Consider the following 13400-nt stretch of genomic DNA (forward strand, 5'->3'; position numbering starts at 1 on the left):
ATGGCAAGCGAAAGTGGTAACAGAAGCAGTGCAAGATTGTCCATGGGAATTACTATACTTCCTTTCCCCTATCTTTTGTATGTCTTACCTACTTAGGCCCTGATCCTGCAAAGACTCACTCACATGCTTAACTTTAAGCACGTGAGTATTCCCTTTAGCTTTAGTAGAACTAGTCAGATGATTACAGTTAAACATATTGATTAGTCTGTGCAGGATCAGGGCCACAGCTGTAAGCTATTTGGGGCAGGTACTGTCTTCAACTATGTGTTCGTACAACTCCTAACAGGATGGAGCCTCCACCTCAGCTGGGTCTTCTAACTGCTACTGTAATACTAATACCAAAAACATAATAATGCCACCGTACTTCAGTCCTGACCTACAGGGGACCATCTCGACCAGTAAGATGACAGTTTAGTCTCTAACCATTGAGTGCTTGGCCTCTGCTAACAAAGATGCTAACGGGTGCTAGAAGGGATGGAAATCTGTTTCCATTTTCCTCCATTGTATCCACACGGGTTTGTTATGGTGCGGTTGTTTACAATACCATAGCTGGCATTAGTTTTTTTTAAAATAAGAAAAGGAGGGAACTAATACATAAACAATTACATAGACTTGTGTAAAATGTTGTGCCCACCAACTTTGAAGTATCCCTTTAAGAATAGGATGTAGCACAAATTCCTGATGTGAACTCTATATACGGTTCTTTTTTTAATTGTAAAACCAACCCACTATCTCGAAGGCTTTATGAACAGCCCTTAGAGAACCTTGAACTATTGTGGTGCAAATACTTGGGTCACGTTGTGTACATGGTTTTCCCTGTGAATGAAGAGAAAGCAAGCTTCCCAATTGACATTAAGCCAGTGTTTGTGAAATAAATCCTCCAGCCTTCAGGCTAATGAAATTCTCCAGAGAGAAACAAACATACTCATCACCAGCATAGTTGCCAGTGCAGACATCCCAGACTTATTTGGAAAATTATTAGTCATATTTGTATTTCTGCAGTGCCAAAGAGCCCCTGTCCTGGACCAGGACCCTATAATTTTATGATACCAATGAACAGCACAAACAGCTGACTGGCACTTGTCCAGATGCAGGAGGATGACAGTATCCTAAAGATCCTGCTTCACCCCAAACTCCAACACTTATAAAATAAAATAAGTCCATTAACTTTGTGAGTGCTGCAAATAGCCATCTTGCTGTTCTTCCTTCCATCCCCCTGACTGCCTGTGGGCATAGTGGTGCAATCAGGTGGACAGGAATCAGTTGGGTTTTTGGGGTAGGGCATGCTCAAAATTGGTTTTGGAGGTGCTCGCAAAAATAGTAAGGCTAACTCTGGACTCATGCTCATTTATGGCCAGGATGGGGAAGGGAGGAGAAAGAAGAGAAGGCGATGCCATTGTCCCTGCAGTCTGAACCCAGATCGGTGGCTGGATTTGGCCTATTTGACTTCTGTACTCTTCACCCACATAAAGCTCAATTATTCAATTAAGAAAAAGAAAAAAAAAAACAAACAAACCCCAAAAGCAAACAAACAAAAGCCTAATGAATCACAAGGCGCTTTGGTCACTTAGTCTAAAAACTGTAGCTTAGTTTTAATTATTTGCTTAACTTCATGGTATACTCGTGAACATACAGTAGAATATGTTAAGTAAAAGTAATGACGTCTAAGTTGTATGAGACCTTGTTCTACCATTAAATCCCTGAGGAGTGGAGTGAGACTGAAGTGATTTTTGTGAGAATGTTTCGTTTTGTAAATTTCCGAGGTTCTGTCTTTTCCACTGAATGCATCCGATGAAGCGAGCTGTAGCTCACGAAAGCTTCTGTGCAAATAAATTTGTTAGTCTCTAAGGTGCCACAAGGCCTCCTTTTCTTTTTGCGAGGTTCTACTGCTTCACTTTCACCATTTCCAGAGTGGCGCTGTAGGCAAAATTTTAAGGTGAGAGAAGAGTTTGTTTCAAACAAAAACAAACACTGAATGTGACGCTTTTTCCCCCCAGGCCAGTAAGGGGTTCAATCAACACCTGCCTTGCAACTCTGGATGCCTTAAATGCTAGGCAGCTGTGGCTCACAGCCTTGACACCAAGAGCCAGCATATGAGCAAAAAGGTCTCACCCTGGCTTCTATCACCCAGTTTCTTCCAGGGGGGACCTCCACAACCCTTCCAGCCGCGGGTTCTCCCCAAAAATGTTTACCTGCAGCGCTTAGCCCCTCTCACTAGTAACATTCACAAAACCTCATCAAGTTTGCTGGTTCTTTAAAGAGACAGTACACCGTAACCTGTTAGCTTTACTAAGGTTAACACAAAGTAAAACAAGCTTAGTAACAACAGAACACTGATTTAGGTGATACCAAGCAGAAGAGATAGGGATAGAAATGGTTACAAACAAGCAAAAGTAAAAATACACTTCTAAGACTAAAATCTCACTTAACAAACTAGCCTCATTTATGCAAAGTAGTTTTCTCACCAAAGTCATTCTTCCAGCACGGCTGGTGAGCCTTTAGCCAGGATCCAGCACGGAGCCCAAATTGCTTGGTTCTTTGTCTCCTCAGGTGAAGGATGACAAAATGACCTTTTGTCTTCTCTTCATCTTCTCCAAGTTCATAGACCCTGTCAAAGGAGACAGGAAGGCTTCCTGGAAGGTGCAGTCTCCATCCCCCATGGAGATTGTTCAGTAGTCATTTTCCCTCACTTTCTTGCTTTGTTTACTTTGCATGTAAATGTGCTTTTCATTATCTTTGGTCACACCTTGCTTAATTTACATAGGAGACACAGCGTTGTCTGTGAAACAGCATTCTTTTTAGGGCCATCTGGGGTTAGGCACTATCTGCCAAACAGATTGGAGGAATATATTTCCATTCCAGCACATCTCTATCGTTTGTTGCATGTGAACCATATGTACTTCACACAAGAATATTGTTGATCAGTGAGTTACTAGTCTCCCAGTGATACATTACAAGACACCTCTTAAATAAATGTCATGACAGTACCTGGGGTGCACTGGACTGGTCAGGCCAGCTGAGACTCACTGCTACGTACCAGGGAACCCCTTGACCTCTGGTCATAGGGTGCTCTTGGGGTCATACTAATATGTCTGTAGATCTAGTTCCTTGGAACTTGCCATCATCACATCAGAAGCAACTCTGTCTTTGGAAGATGAATGTATTCCACAATATTGAACTTCTTCAACGGACAGAGGAGAAACTTATCTTAATTAACAGGTTTCAGAGTAACAGCCCTGTTAGTCTGTATTCGCAAAAAGAAAAGGAGGACTTGTGGCACCTTAGAGACTAACCAATTTATTTGAGCATAAGCTTTCCTGAGCATCCGATCAAGTGAGCTGTAGCTCACCAAAGCTTATGCTCAAATAAATTGGTTAGTCTCTAAGGTGCCACAAGTACTCCTTTTCTTTTATCTTAATTAATTATCTGATAATTTATGGACTTTCTTGTTTCACACTAGCTGACCTCATGTGTGATGCCAAGACATCTGAACACTTTTGTCCCCAGCCACTGATGGAAATAGGATTGTTTTCTGAGTAAGCAGCACTGGGTCATGTATCTGTTTCTTCTGTTGTTTTAATGTACATCGACAGTGATGTGATGACTGCCATGTTGGCTGGGGACCTCCAAAGTGAAAAGCAATAGACTCTATAATGTGAGAGCCTAATTTAAGCTGAGAGCTAAAGCAGACCCATACCCTCTGTAGATCAGGCACTGAAGGGAATACCTAACACACACTGGCTAAGTATTTTTTTAGAAAGTGCCATCATCCTTTCCCTATTAAAAAGCAATAAAAATATATCTTAAAACCTCAGGTTATTACAGTTCCCCAAGCGAAAAAGTTATAAATAGCCCCTATAAATAGTAGCCCTTCTGGCCGCTCTATTCTCCACCCCTGCACTTTGCCTAGCAGCATTGCCCAGAGAAGCAAGCTCAGAGAAAGAACCCCTGCCTTCTCTTTCTATTTCGGCCACACAGTTGCTGTGTGACCAGAAGCAGGCCTCTTAACCCCTCTGTTTCTCGTCTGCACAGTGGGGACCAGGATTCCCTTTGTATGACTCTTCCCCCCAGGCTTTTAGGCAGGGGGTTGTTTGAGAGCAGCAGTGCTGAAGGGTGCTGTACTTTTACCGTAGCCTGGGTAAGTTCTCCCTGGCCTGCAAAGCGCTTTGGAGAGAGGAGACAGAAGTCCCAGCCCGGGCTCCCCACCCCACATACCCCGTTGCCCAGGCCGGGGCTCCCTCGCTGCTGCTGCTGCTCAGCCCCCCCCACACACACAGCCGGAAAACACAACCTGCAGCCGCAACTGGCCAAACAAGCCCGCCTGAGGCTGCTGGTACCTTTTGGATCTTTAGACACACTTGCCTGCCAGGGAAAATAAAAGCCTGTCTTAGGAGATGGTGATTTGCTTTTGATTGCTCCTCAGCACGCTAGGATTTTATTGTGGCATCGCCCGGCAGGAATGGCTCACAGGGGCGACCATTATAATCCCTTGCCCGTGGGGCTGCCACACCTGACCGCTCCCCCGCCACCCCTGGCGGGGGGATCGCTGCTGCCAACCGCAGGCTGCCGGGGCAGGGCAGGGGGGGAAAGAAGGGGGCGGGCCCTAGGGGCGGAGTCTCCTCGGCCCCTGCCGTGCCCGCCTCTGGGGGGGGTAAGGCCGGGAGGGCTCCCGCTGCGGTTTGGTGCCCGCTGTGAGACTGACGAGGGAGCGGGAAGGGGGGCTCGCTCCCTGTGTGGGGAGGAGGCTGCGATCGGGCGTGCGAGCCCACGTGTGTTTCAAAAGCAAAGAGCCGCTCTCCTGCCCTTCCCTCCCCAGCCTGGTGAGCGCTGCTCCCGGCCGTCGGCGAGGCCAGCGCGCCGCCAGCAGGGTGCCCGGGGCTGGCCCGGCAGCGCGGGGCACCGCCAGAGGCGCGGGCAGGGGCGCAGAGGCGGCAGACGCGGCTTGTGTCGTCGGGCGAGCAGCCCGAAATAAAAGAAAAGCAGGTCAGTGTGCTTCTTGCACCCCCGTCTTCTTCCTGCCGGTGTGTGCGAGGGAGCCTTCCCCAGCAGCCGCCAGCTAGTGGTTTCCGAGGGGACCCCCCGTGGCTCACGGGCAGGGCTGGTTCTCGGCTGCAGCGTGTGTGTGTGTGTGTGTGTGTGTGGTGTTGGGAAGCGGAGTTGCAAAGGAGGGTGCGGGGAATCTCTCGGCCCGCTCAGCGGCGGGCGGAACTAGGTCGGGCTGCTGGTGTGTCGGGGCAGGGGGGTGATGGGGCGGGGGAGTGCCGGCTCTGGCGTGGGGTGACAGCCATCTGGCTGAGTCGGTGGTGTCCTCAGATGCCTCCTTGAGCCCTGGCTGAAGCCAGCCCCTCCGCCCACCACCTTCCCCCTTGTCTCTAGCGGCACGGGGGGCTGCATTTCCTTCCTGCCCCCCGGGCCTTGCCGAAAGAAATAGTTTCTTCACCGAGGGGTTGTTATCTCCAGCCAGCTGGGCTTTCTATCTCCAGCCCTTTCTCCCGAGGAGGGGCCTCCAGGAGGAGAAGAGACAGAGGGTTAGGGCTTCTCATCTGGCCGATTCTGCTTGGCAGGGGTGAAATGATCGCTGGAAGGGCAAGGCAAGGAGCCGGAGCTTAGGGGGGAGACAAGCCCTGCAATCTGGGGGGAGGGGGTAGGCTTTGCATGTTTCCTGCGTTCGGGAAGGGTGAGGCTTTAAAAAGGGGCTTAGCCTGTTAAAAGAGGGGAGGGACAGTGGTAGGGATGGTAAAGCGATGTCTGAAATGCCAGCTGATCCGTTGGTGTGTGCGTGCATGTGTTATCTGTGTAACTGTCTCCTATACCCATCAACTCTCACATGGAATAGCCACAGGGTGTTTGTTTCCCTTTTCGGCACTGAGGGAGTTGCTAAAGGGGAGGCTGCTTTCAAAAAAGGGGAACTTGGAGACAGGGAATCGATTTTTTTTTCATTATTTTTATTTCTAGTCTGAATGAATCTGGAAGCATGTCACACCCCGCCTCCTGCACCCCTGAAACATAGTTCTAGATCCAGGCTAAAAGGATGCTTTGATTTCAGAATTTGCTGCTGTCTAACCCTTGCTGCGTGTAATTCACTGCAGGCAGAACAAAGCTCTGTCACAACTGTGCTTCCTGGTTGTCGCCTCCTGCCTGCAAACCACTGAACATTTTCCACTTGATATCATCCTGCAGAAAGGGAGAAAGGAGACGCAATGAGAGATTCAGGTAATACACCAAAAATACGCTCGCTATCGGTAACTGTCAGTGCTCATGTCTGTGGAGCAGTGCAATGCGTGGAGATTGTGTTGAACTCTGTCTGGGTGATGTCTGTGGTTGCATCAACGTTGTTTAAGTGAGGTTTGCTGAGCAAAAAATCCAGATGACTTTAGAGACTGATCTCTTTTTTCCTTTATTTTTCTCCTAATGCCATTTAGGGAGAAAATATCCAGTAACTCAAACCCATCGTTCCTATTAAAACGTTTTGATGGGTTTTAAGCATTATTTTTTAACGGACAATAATAAAAGAATAAAAGGTTAAATATGTTAATAGTGACAGAATTTGGCTTTGTTCTTGTCAAATTAGAAATTGCCTCTTTGGAAAGGCAGCATTGCCAAAAATATGGTCTACAAATGTTACCAAGGACTAGCACCAAAGTGCTTTGTTTCAGCTATGCTATTTGTTGGCATGACTTTTCTTGGAAGTAATTCACTGTTTGCCTTTTAAAAAATTAAATTGTGGTTTTGCTTAAAACACAGTGAAAGATTTGTATGCAATAAGTTGTTCTTGGGAGAGCTATTAGTTGTGTGTGTGGCAAAAGAAAGAGAACAAAGAAAGCAGGCTTTTGATAAGACCCCTTAATTCAACTATAAAATGCTGAAATTCATCGTCAGCTCCTTGTTCTCTCAGTAAATCTCTTCTTCTCCCTTTCAGAAATATGGTCCATGTTCTGTTTTGCTCCTCTTCAAACAAGCACAGTAATTCTGTTCTGACTGACATTTGCTCAAGTGTTGGGGTTGTCTGTAAGCCATTTAAAAATATTTGTAACCTTCAGACTCAATATATGCACAGGTCTTTCTGTCAACCTATATGTCCAGGTTGAGGTCATAGGCCTTTCTGAAGTGCCTGTTGAGACTGAAATAATATATAACTCATGGGACAATGACAACATTTTTTCCCTCTCCTGCTCTTGAAAATGCTGTCCTTAGCATTGTAATTATGGTTTTGCTAACTTGAATGAGAAGGTAAATATAAAAGGAACCACTGTTGAGGACTGCAGAGTTATAACCGTTTTGTATTGTTGCCATTCACAACATTGTCAGGGCATAGATCTGTGGAAAATGCCCTCTGCCCCCCACACACATACCTTCATTTACAATAAAGGTAAAGAACTCAATGAAGAGTTCAGTGCTTCACCTGTAACGTCCGTCAGTTTTTAAAGGTGACACTTGGTACAGCTGGCAAGAAAAATGGGGGCCGTTGTTTTGTACGTGAAAAGTTGTTTCAGCCACACCAGACAAAAGTATGGTTTGCACATCAAATAGTTTCCCTGGAAGCATCGGCCAGTGCTTTGGAATGTCCAGATTAGGTATCCTGATGCCATGAAGGATAATAAATATTATTTCAATCTGTGTATTGTGTGTGTAAATTATATGGATCATGTAATAACATAGAACAGGCTGCTCATCATAAGAGAATCCAAGGCTTAGCCAGCTGAGTCTGGAGCTGGGAGGCATGGACTTCGGTGTTCTAATTCTGGCTCTGACACTTATTCACTTGTGTGTTCAACATCGCTAGCTTCTCTGAGTCTCAGTTCCTCCAGGCCTGCTCCTGGAAGTGCTCTTCATGTAGGGCTGCTACTGGTAATTCTGCATGGCGTTTCAGCAGGGTCTTTCATAAGTCCCAATCTACTAGACATTTAAGCACATTTAAGACTTTACCCAGGTGAATAGTCCCACTGAAGGTAGGGAGATACAAAATTGTGTAAAATTGATCTTGTGCTCATGTATTTTCAGGGTCAAGATCACAGACTGCAAGTCTTTGGGCATGGGCTGTATCTATTTCTATACTAGTACAGTGCTTAGCAGAATGGGGCCTTGATACTGATTAGGGTTTCTGGCACTATTGTAATATAAACATTAAATAGTAATAGAGAATGCTTTCAGGACCGGGCCATCCATCTGTGACATGGGGATAACTGACACTTATTTAAAACGAGCAAACAAAACCATTTATTTAGCAGCCAACTTGAGTAAGGGTTGCAGAGTTGGGCCCGTTGATTTTGCTTTTGGCAGAACATGAGGAGTATTTTCAAAAACATGGGATCCCAGCACAACTCAAATTCTGTACTGTTTTTAAGATTCTACCTCTAGCTGCTGCTATCGTGTGGGTTGCAGACTAGATCTGAGCCTGGACCTTTCCCCCTCCACAGTATATAGATCCTCTACAGAAATTCCACAGCTGTTTTTGAGCCTATCAAGAGTTGCCTGCCTTCTTTGCTGATGCCATTTTCTATACAAATCGCTGTTCTGCTGCTCAGCTCTGTGAGGAGGGGAGTGGAAGCCTTTGAAACGGATGTGACTGTGTTGCACAATCTTCTGTCAAAGAAAACAGCATTAAAAACCTTCTCAGCTTTCATCTTCTTAAGTTGATTATCCAGGATCTAACATTTTAAACAGGTGATTTAAAAAAAAAATATGCTTGTGACTCTGATTGCCAGCCAGGGTTTCCAAGGCACCCACTCACTGCACCAGAACTGAGAGCAAGCACTAAGAGTTCTATGGGGTGAAAACTCCATCAGTGGGTTAGGTATGCAGGTTGGGGGTCAGATCTAAACAATCCCAAAAGAGCCGTAGAAGATATAGACCCGAGGAAGGTTCCACACCGAGGGCATGGCTTGCAGATGTAGAGCGCTGTGAGTTAAACCTGCCTTCGTAGAGTGCAGCAGGGAAAGCGCTGCAGTCTGTCCACACTGACAGCTGACAGCGCACTGGCGTGGTCACATTTGCAGCACTTGCAGTGGCATTGGGAGCGGTGCATTGTGGGCAGCTATCCCACACAGCACCTCTTCCCATTCTGGCGCTGTGGCTTGTGGGAAGGGGGTGGGGAGTGCAGGGCATTCTGGGTCCTGTCCCAATGCCCCATGATGCATTGTTTCGCACCCCAGCATTCCCTTTGCTTCCATCCACATTTGGCGCCATCTTTCAACAGTCTTTGTACTGCGCGGTCTGTCTTCCCTTTCAGTCTGCGGGAATGGAGCCCGAAGTGCTGAGGAGTATGCTGACGAGTCTCGCCAGTGCGTCACTTTTGGCAGTTGAGTTATTCCTTAAGATCCAAAGTGACAGTGAGGATTCCGACGATGATAGCGACTCGAGTAATGCAAACAACTCAAGTTTGCTTGTGGCATGTACAGACATGCTCACCATTGTGGAACGCTGTTTTTGGGCTCAGGAAACAAGCACTGAGTGGTGGGATCACATCGTCATGCAAGTCTGGGATGTTGAGCAGTGGCCGCAGAACTTTCGGATGAGAAAAGCCTCTTTCATGGGACTGTGTGCTGAGCTCGCCCCCACACTGCGGCGCAAGGACACGAGATTGAGAGCTGCCTGATGGTGGAGGAGTGGGTGGCTATTGCAATCTGGAAGCTGGCAACTCCAGACAGCTACCGATTGGTCGCTAACCAGTTTGGAGTGGGGAAGTTGACCGTTGGAATTGTGTTGATGCAAGTTTGCAGGGCCATTAATCGCATCTTGCTCAGAAGAACCATGACTCCGGGTAACGTGCATGACATTATGGCTGGCTTTGCACAAATGGGTTTCCCTAACTGCGGAGGGGCGATAGATGGGACGCATATTCCAATTCTGGCACCAGCCCACCTAGCCTCCGAGTAAGTTAATTGGAAGGGCTATTTCTCTATGGTTCTTCAGGCACTTGTGGATCACCGTGGGCGTTTCATTGACCTTAACGCAGGCTGGCCCAGAAAGGTGCATGACACACGCATCTTTCGGAACCCTGGCCTGTTCAGGAAGCTGCAAGCTGGGACTTTTTTCCCAGACCAGAAGATCACGGTAGGGGAAGTTGAAATGCCCATTGTGATCCTTGGATGCTGTGGCTCATGAAACTCTACACAGGGAGCCTTGACAGCAGCAAGGAGCAGTTCAACAACAGGCTGAGCTGGTGCAGAATGACTGTGGAGTGTGCTTTTGGCCGTTTAAAGGGTCGCTGGTGCTCTCTGCATGGGAAGTTGGACCTGGCCGATAACAGCATCCCTGCGATTATATCCGCGTGCTGTACCCTCCATAACATTTGTGAAGGGAAGGGTGAAAGATTCACTCAGGCATGGAACTCGGAGGTTCAACACCTGGAGTCTGAATTTGAACAGCCAGAGAGCAGGGCTATTAGAGGGGCCCAGAGCGGGGCTGCAAGGATTAGGGATGCCTTGAGGGAGCAATTTGACTCTGAAAGCCAACAGTAATGTCTGGTGTGGTGCCCTGCACGGGAGTGAAGTGGGGTAGGAATCTGTGTTTGCTACGTATGATACACTGACTTGCAGTGCCTGTTGCTTTCCTGGGCTAAGGTTTCTTTTACATTATGCAATAATAAAGAATGTTTTCGAAGTCAAAAAAATCAATTTATTGAAAAAAAACACAACACAACTGCATGGGAAACACAAAGGACAAGGGGGTGGGGTGGGGTGGGGTGGAGAACGGTACAGTCACAGATTTGCGTATGTCCTGTCTGGAGTGCTGTGCAATGCGTACAGCACTTCAGGATGGCTATACTGCATGGTGATGGGGGTTGAGTGCAGTGGATAAGGGTCGTAGTTTTCAGGGCTGTGTGGTGAAGCTTCAGCTGTTGGATGCAGTGGGTGGCAGTAAGAACACAGATGTTGAGGAAAGTGGTTTGGAGGTGACATGGTGGCACAAGGGAAAGAGTTTTGGGACAAGGGCTGCAGGGGGTTGGGTCGGGGGGGGCACGGTAGTGCTCCACCTGCATGGCTATGAGCGCCTGGATCAAGTCCGCTTGGTGCTTCATGATGCTTATCAGCTGCTCTGTGCTTTGGTGCTGGCGATCCGCATTCTGCTGGTGGACCCTCCTTTCGCTGTCCCGCCACTCCTGCACTTTTTGATTTTCATTAAGGGAGTGCTGCATGACTTCATGCAGCATGCCCTCTTTGCTTCTACATGGTCTCTTCCCGATTCTTTGCAGCCTCTCGGCTGTTGCTAACATGGACGGCTGAGATCTCAAGGCTGCATCTGTAAAAGCAAAATGCAACACTTAACAGAGGCAGCATTGTTCACACCAGACAGAGCAATGATTCCGCCATATACAAAGGCAAGCACAGTCTACACAATAGTATAATTTGCCTGTCCCAAAGCAAGCTCACATAATGCACGGGAGCCCCAAAATGGTGAATAAGCACAGGGTCAAGCGTGACTGATTGTTTTATGGCAGTACTGTCCTCTGGGTTTCTGTGCCTTGGGGAGAGCCAACAGCTGCAGGGGGCCCCTATACTGAACACTGTCCCCACATTTTCCACAGGAGTTCATCCTGGAAGATATCTCGCTGCTGAGTGTGACCAGGGAATCAAGGGAGGGTCTTCTACTGAAATGCAGCTTCTGCCCTGGCCCATATGCAGCTTGCGTGTGTGTAGCAATAGTCCCCTTGCCCCTCACGGCACAGTGGCGTGGACAAGTTAGCCTTACTGGGATGAGGACAACAGTGGCTCTCCTGAAAAATCTGCGCAAGTGCATTGCCCAAGTTCTGGCTGAGACCTTTGACGAGATCACTGAGGCCAATTACCGTGATGTGAGAGAGCACATCAATACCCTATTCCGCATCTAGGCATGCATGCAGCCATAACCTCCTCGCCCCAAGAGCCCACATGGAATAACTTCCTTCCCAAAATAAAAGCCGCTTACTGGGCACCTCCTCTGGTATTTGTCCTTCCCCAAGCATTGGCTGCTGCGACTGGCTACCTTCCTCCTGGCTTGAGAACAGCTCCTGACTGCATGCATCTAGCGATCCTCGCTCCCGCTTTGCTGCTGCTCCTTCTCCTCCTCCTCCTCCTGCCTTGTTGCACTGACCTCTGAGGTGTCCATGGTGGTACTCCGCAGGGATGTGGGGTCGCCCCAAGTATCACGTCCAGCTCTTTGTAGAAATGGCAGGTGGCGGGGGCAGCACCAGAGCGGCTGTTTGCCTCGTGGGCTTTGCGGTAGGCATTCCGCAGCTCCTTCACTTTCACCCTGCACTGTAGTGCATCCCGGTCGTGGCCCCTTCCTAGCATGGCCCTTGATATCTGCCCAAAGATACTGTAATTCCTGTGGCTGGAGCACAGCTGGGACTGGACAGCTTCCTCCCCCCAAACACTGATGAGGTCCAGCTCCTCCCCATTGCTCCAGACTGGGGATCGCCTGGCGCGTGGAGGCATGGTCACCTGGAAAGATGCATTGAGAGCCCTCCACGCCTGGCTGAGCAAACAGGAAGGGGATTTTCAAAATTCCCAGAGAATTTAAAGGGCAGGTCTGACGGTTGGTCACCTGAGGGCAGGGCAGTAGAGTTCAAAGTGGTGACCAGAGTGGCTAGAACAGGCATTGTGGGACACTTCTGGAGGCCGATCAGAGCGTACTAACAGACCAGGGTGTCCACACTGGTGCTGTGGCGCTCCAGCCGGGGCGCAGCAAACGTTATTCCACTCGCCGAGGTGGAGTACCAGGAGCGCTGTAGCCGCGGAGTCAGAGCGCTCTACGTGCCTTGCCAGTGTGGACGGGGAGTGAGCTAGGGCGCCCGGAGCTCCTTTATTGCGCTGTAACTCGCAAGTGTAGCCAAGCCCTGAATGTTTTGTGAGGAATTGAGTCCTGTCTCACTAGAGTTTCTTTGAGTGAAGTTAACAGAGAGCAGGCGTGGCATAGAACAGAAGTGGCTTCATAAAGCCTCCCTAGAGAACAGCAGGGGGAAAAAGGAAGAGAAAGTTTCTGGGATAAGATCAGCTCCCTGCCTAAAACTTCTGAGGAACTAACAATACAAAAATGTATTATAGAGACGCAATAGCAGCTTTCATAGTTAAAGCTGAGTAATAATACTTAGCTCCTGACCTGGCCTTTTTGCTCTTCAAAGTACTGTACTTTGTTAATGTACAGATGTTAACTGTACAGATGTTAATGAATTTGTAATTTGTCCCTTCCTACTAGCTACCCCAGGGTCATTAAAATAGCTGAGAAGAAATCATAAGAGGTATAAAATTAATTTGAAAAGCATGTTATATGGTGAAGAGACCTTATTAGGGAAGAGACTGTTATAGAGATCGCTAACTGGAAGATAATTACAGGACATGGAATCTTCATCGGCCAATCTGATCCCCAAAGTTTATCTAAATTATGGTTTAAGTAGAGTTCAATTTCCTAAGATTTTTGTG

General features: G+C 47.9%; 1 protein-coding gene across 1 annotated transcript in view; it reads left to right on the forward strand.

The window, feature by feature from the left end:
- The first annotated feature begins 4804 nt into the window (after window positions 1-4804).
- The window catches only part of RNF152 (ring finger protein 152), a 57693-nt gene continuing 49097 nt past the window's right edge, over window positions 4805-13400 (forward strand). Inside the window, exons 1-2 of the mRNA XM_077809147.1 lie at window positions 4805-4983; window positions 6090-6213. The gene's annotated coding sequence lies outside the window, so the exon portion shown is untranslated. The remainder of the gene's footprint in view (window positions 4984-6089; window positions 6214-13400) is intronic.

This window comes from Eretmochelys imbricata, chromosome 2 (assembly GCF_965152235.1).
Source record: "Eretmochelys imbricata isolate rEreImb1 chromosome 2, rEreImb1.hap1, whole genome shotgun sequence".
Taxonomy (NCBI): domain Eukaryota; kingdom Metazoa; phylum Chordata; order Testudines; family Cheloniidae; genus Eretmochelys; species Eretmochelys imbricata.